This window comes from Brassica napus, chromosome C6, assembly GCF_020379485.1.
Source record: "Brassica napus cultivar Da-Ae chromosome C6, Da-Ae, whole genome shotgun sequence".
Lineage (NCBI taxonomy): Eukaryota > Viridiplantae > Streptophyta > Magnoliopsida > Brassicales > Brassicaceae > Brassica > Brassica napus.
The window spans coordinates 18370030-18376029 of NC_063449.1; the positions used below are offsets into that span (position 1 = coordinate 18370030).

General features: G+C 38.4%; 1 non-coding gene across 1 annotated transcript; it reads left to right on the forward strand.

The window, feature by feature from the left end:
* The first annotated feature begins 5675 nt into the window (after positions 1-5675).
* Positions 5676-5782, forward strand: LOC125589537. Its single transcript, XR_007325719.1, has one exon. It is a non-coding gene; the product is annotated as a small nucleolar RNA R71 (small nucleolar RNA).
* Positions 5783-6000: the final 218 nt, after the last annotated feature.

The window sequence follows — 6000 nt, forward strand, 5'->3', positions numbered from 1 at the left end:
AAAGCTTTCAAAAATTTATACATTTTTTAAAAAATTTAAATATCTAATCATAAGATCATTAGTTTTTTATATACAAATTTTATAAATATTGTTTATGCTAAATTTTTGATAATTATACAATGTTATATCATTTTTATTAGTTTTATACATATTAATTTAATATAAATCAAATATATATTAAAAATTAGTAAGAAATATTAAAATCTATAATATTTAATAAAATTTATTTTTAAATATAAGTTAGATTTAAAAAAAATTTACTGCACATGGTGTAGAAAAACACCTAGTTAGTTGGTATGTAAAATTGTAGAAAGTGAATTGATTTTCTGATTTGAGCGTCCCCACCAGCTTCTTTCACAGAAGAGCTTCGCGGAAGAGAAGACAATTTTCAAAGGATCTTTTAAATCGCGAAGAAGATGGATAATTTTTTTGTTAAATTCTAGAATAAAAATGTAAAATAACATGTATTATGTTTGTTTTATTCATATTATGTAATACGATATATTATGTTAATGTACTACATTATTATGTCCCATTTCATTTGACGATTAATAAAGAATCTTTTTTTATAAATATAGTTTGTAATTTTTTAAATTCTAACTATTCTTACATGTTTTTGCACATGTAAAAATCGTAATATGATCTATATTGTACAGTTTAATATTACACAATATAATTTAATGTTACATAATATTATGTATTTTTTTAGATTTTGATATTTGGGTTTAGAGTTTATATTTGGGTTTAGGGTTTAGTATTTAGAAGGTGAGAGGGTACGGTTGACATCAGCATTAATTGCTTTCATGTAATTATAGACATTTCATAATTTCACCGATATATACAATGCTATGTATTTGTTCCATTCTATTTGGGTTTAGAGTTTATATTTGAGTTTATGGTTTTACTGGTTAGGGTTTAGTATATAGGGTTTGAGATGAGGTTCGGATAAAGTTCTGATGTTGGGAGTTTTCAAGGTTTCTAAGGCAAATGTTGTAGTATAGTGATTGTCGAACCAGTTCTGAGGGATATCAAAGCACTGAGAATGCAAGTACTCACTTAATCTAAGTGCAACCAATGATTTAGATGGTTTTTATACTAATGATTAATGATAAATGAAATGACTTTCTTTACTAAGGGAAAAGAGAACTCATGGGCATAGGGATTAGACCTTGGGTGATCAAGTTTCAAACTAAGGATGGCAAACGATCAATCAAACTATCAACCTTAAGCCTAGACATAATTCTAATCAAGCTCTATGTCTAAATAAATGCTCATTTGCTAACATATCTCAAACATCAAATGTCTTTGGTTGAATAATATGAAAGCAATCATTACTAACAGGTCTATTGACTATCTTAACACCTTTAACAACAAATGTCTTTGGTAAAGTATGTTAAAAGCTTAGGAGAGTTGTCTCAGGCATTTCATCAAACACCTTGTGGGTGGGAAATGTCTAAAGATCAACTTTTGAGTGGCCAACTCATAAGATGCATTATGAATACTCTACTAGCAAGGAACAAGAATGATCTACACTAAAACATCCTAGAACTAACCTAATCACCCTTGATCTCCCTAACCCATGAATTCAAAAGGTGATTACTCACTAATCTCCATGATTCTTCTTAAACCCATGGTGGATTTCAGATTAATCATGTAGAGAAATAGATAAGAAATCAACAAGAACACAAGACGAGAGCAATCAAATCTGAATCAAAAGAAGTTTTCACTGGTTGTTCTCTGGAAAAAGATATTGTTTTTTGGTGGCTTACCAAGGTACTTAAAACATAAGTTTTTGAAAAGTAAAAACGTGCATAATGAAATGACCAAAAGGCCCTTGAGAAATCATGAATTCGCCCAAACAAATACACGCGGAGCGACCTCGGCACGTCGCTGCGAGAAGTCGCTCCCGGGTCGTTTCTTCGCGAGCGACCTAGCTGTGTCGCTCCGAAGACGTCGCTCCCGGGTCGTCTCCTCGCGAGCGACCTGGCTGTGTCGCTCGAAAGACGTCGCTCCGGGCTTCGTTGGGTGTCGTCTCGCCATGGAAACGCGAGCGACCTCTCTACGTCGCTCTGGCAAGGTCGCTCCGGGATGTGTGTCACAGCGACTTCATGTAGTCTCTCCGGAAAGTCGCTTCAGGCAGTGCTCGTCCAAAGATCACTCTAATCACCTCTCTTGAGCTCCAAATGTACCCAAATGTCTCCAGGAACTCCATGTGGTACTCCAATACCTAATAGAGACATATGTATGCAAAATGCAACCTAGACATGGCTAAATCTTAATCTATATAATGAAAATGCACATGAATAAATGGATAAAACAATGTGAATATGCAAGATATCAACTCCCCCAAACTTATTCTTTTACTTGTCCTCAAGTGAACTTTCTAGAACTCATAGGGAGAGAGGTTTGAAGGTGGGAGCTCATAGCCAAAAGAAACACACAAAGCACTCAAATCAACATTTAAATTCAGCATTAGTACACCCTCTCTTATTATACTCTAGCTTCTCTAGGCCTATCTCAACTCTTTTCATCCCTACACTCATCATCATGCATTCACACATGCAAATCAGCCAACTCTCAAGTTCATTAAGCATAGCATCAAGTGAATTCTTGCAAATGGTCAATTGGTCCAAATCATTTGGTTGAGTAAGGGAAGGCTTTTATTCAAGTGGGTCAAGAGGTTCAAAATCCATGATCTTTTAAAGTGGTTTACTCTCAAAACAAGTAGCCTTGACATTGCACATAATGTATCTAAGAAAGGGAACAACTCATGCATACAATGCTCAATCTCCATTGTTCTACCCTTTTCCCAAACATACAGGTTACACAATCACTTCCCAATGTCAAACCCAACTCCCATCTCTCACCAAAAGATCCCAAGAATACTTTGCACATAAAACTCTTTTTCTTTGAAATCTATAAAGGATTTTCTCAACTTCTAAACAAATCTTAACTCTAAACAACTTTGCTAGCTCCCTTTTTCTTTCTTTTTCTCTTTTTTTTTTATATATATATTTTTTTTTTCGGGGGCCAAGACTTTTCATAAACTCGAGCTAGACGTTTATCTATTAATTCCAATAAGATTATCCATTTAAACACAAAGAGTCTATTCTTTTCCTTTGAACTTTTCATGCTTCCAAACCATAGTCACCACACTCACCCCCACCTATAGCTAGACAATAGAGTGCCTAATCTAGCAAGAATGAAGACCAAGCATTGTTGTTTCCGATACTCTCAACATTATGCATATGTAAGGCTTTCCGAAAAAGGTTTCACTCATCAAATAATGAAAGCTTAAAAGGAGGAAGGAATTTTGGGAATGGTGTACCACTAGAGTTTGACAAAAAAAGATTGGCATAAAGGATGTGACAACTCAAGTGTGTATATCCATGATTCAGTACACAAGGGACCATGAGCAAGATGCATTAAGTTCATTCAGTTCAAATAAGGTTGTAGTTGACTTCAAAGACTGAGTTTCAGTAATCAACAAGTTTCAGGAAGAGTTTTCAAGGCTCGAAGCATACAAGTCTTTTTGAGAGGTGCATAAGCTACTCAGGTGCAAAGTAGTGTTCTTTACAAGGCATTTCAAATCATTGCTCCCAATGCAAGTAAATGCAACCTATATGCTCTAGACTCTCCTAGAAATGCAAATGATGCAAACTAAATGATTTTTTTTTAATGCAAATATATATGTATAATGCAATGCATGAGACTCAAAATCATCAATGTAAACGTGATCAAATACTTGGTACCTCCCCCAAACTTAAATGACACAGTCTCTGTGTTGTCAAGGAGAGAGAGATACCCAAAAAGAGAAAACTAATATGCAAAAACGAAATGGTATATACAAGGGAAAGTAGTGGGTTATCTTCTATGGGGAATGAGTAGAGGGAGATGCTCCCTCCTCGTCGTCCTCGGGTGGTAACTCTTCAAGGTGCTCATCAGCAGGTGTGCCCATCTCTTCAATGTAGAAGGCTTGCCCGAACACAGTTGGTTTCTTTATTTTCTCCTTGATGTCAAAGTGGAGAACATGCCCTTTACCCAAATGGAGATCAATCGTGCCCTCTTTCACCTTAACAATTGCTCCTGCTGTAGCTAAGAATGGCCTTCCAAGAATCAATGGGTCTTGAACCTCCTCACCCATCTCAAGCACCACAAAATATGTAGGTATCTCATACCTTCCAATCTTCACAGGTAGGTCCTCTAAGATGCCCACAGGGTACTTCACTGAACGATCAGCTAACACCAGAGAGAGTCTACACTTCTTGTAGTGAGTGAATCCAAGCTTCTTTGCAACAGACAAAGGCATCACGCTGACACTAGCTCCCAAATCGCAGAGACATTTCTCAAATACCATAGGTCCAAGAGCACAAGGTAGTATGAAGCATCCTGGATCCTCTAACTTCTCTGGAACATCAAGCCTCTGGACGATGGCACTGCACTCATGGGTAAGAATCATCATGCTTTCCATTTCCTTCTTCTTTGCAGCTATAACATCTTTCAGGAACTTGTTGTATTGAGGAATCAACATGAAAGCATCGATGATGGGCATTGCAACCTGAGCTTCACTCATTTGCTTCTCAAACAAAGCCTTGTACTTCTCTAGCAGCTGCCTCTTGAATCTACCAGGGAATGGTAGTTTGGGTTCATAGGGAGGAGCAACAAAAGAATTCTCACTTGTTGGAGCAAGAACTTCACCATTTTTCACTGTTTTCTTCTCTTCCCCCACCTTTCCTTTACCTTTGGCTTCCACAATCTTCTCCAAGATTTCATCATTAATTTTCTCATCAACAATTACCACTTCATCATCTAAGTTGATGGCCACCTCCTCACCTAGTTTCTCAGCATCCCTGGTGAGGGTTGTAGGAGGTAACTGCTTACCACTCCTAAGGGTGATAGCTTTGGCCTCCTTGGGGTTTTGGTCAGATTTTCCAGGTAGAGATCCTTGCTGGCGAGTCTGGTGAGTGTTCATGGAAGCAAACTGATTCTCTAAATTCTTGACTGTAGAAGCAAGATGTGAGAACTTGTTGTTGAGCTCATTGTAGCTCCCATCAATCTTGGAATGAAGGTTCTTCAACTCATAACCAACATGCTTCTCACTTCTAGTCTGAGACTCCAAGATTTGTTTCAGCAGGGTGTCAGTGCTGCTCTCGTGAGGAGCAGAGGAACCAGATGAGGGGTTTTGCTAAGGTTGATAGCTGCCTTGCTGGTTGTTTCGAGGCGGATAACCACTCTGTTGGCTGTTGGGATATGATTTCTGTTGGTAGTTGTTGTACTGAAAGTTGGGCTCTTTTTTGTACCAGCTACCATTGTTGTTGATGAAACACAGCTCTTCCTGACCTTCCAAACCCTCAACCTCATGGACAACAGGTGGTGTCTCTTGGCTTTGGTTACCAACAAAGTGCAGCTGCTCTTGTGTGGCTTTATCAGCAAGGAGGATGTCTATCTTATCCTGTAGAGCTTTCAACTCCTTCCTCGTCTGCTTATCATATGTTCGACTGCCTCTGTCGTGGTCTCCACTGTAGACTGCATCACTCTTTACCATGTTGTCAACCAGCTCCTCTGCATCTTCCTCAGTTCTCCCCAAGAAGAACCCATTGCTAGCTGTATCCAATCTGGCCCTGTACTTAGGAAGAGCACCACAGTAGAATGTGCTCAGCAAGCTCTCCTTAGAGAAACCATGGTGTGGGCATTGAGCTTGGTAGCCCTTGAATCTCTCCCAGGCTTCACTGAAGCCTTCAAAGTTCTTCTGTTGAAAGCTGGAAATCTCATTTCTCAGCTTAACATTTCTTGAAGTAGAGAAGAACTTCTCCAAGAAAACACTCTTGCAATCATCCCAAGTGGTGATAGAGTCGCTGGGTAGAGACTTCTCCCACTGACGTGCCTTATCCCCCAAAGAGAAAGGGAATAGCTTGAGCTTTAAGGCATCTTCGGACACACCATTGGTTTTTGACAACCCACAGTAGCTGTCGAACTTGTCCAAGTGATCAAATGGGTCCT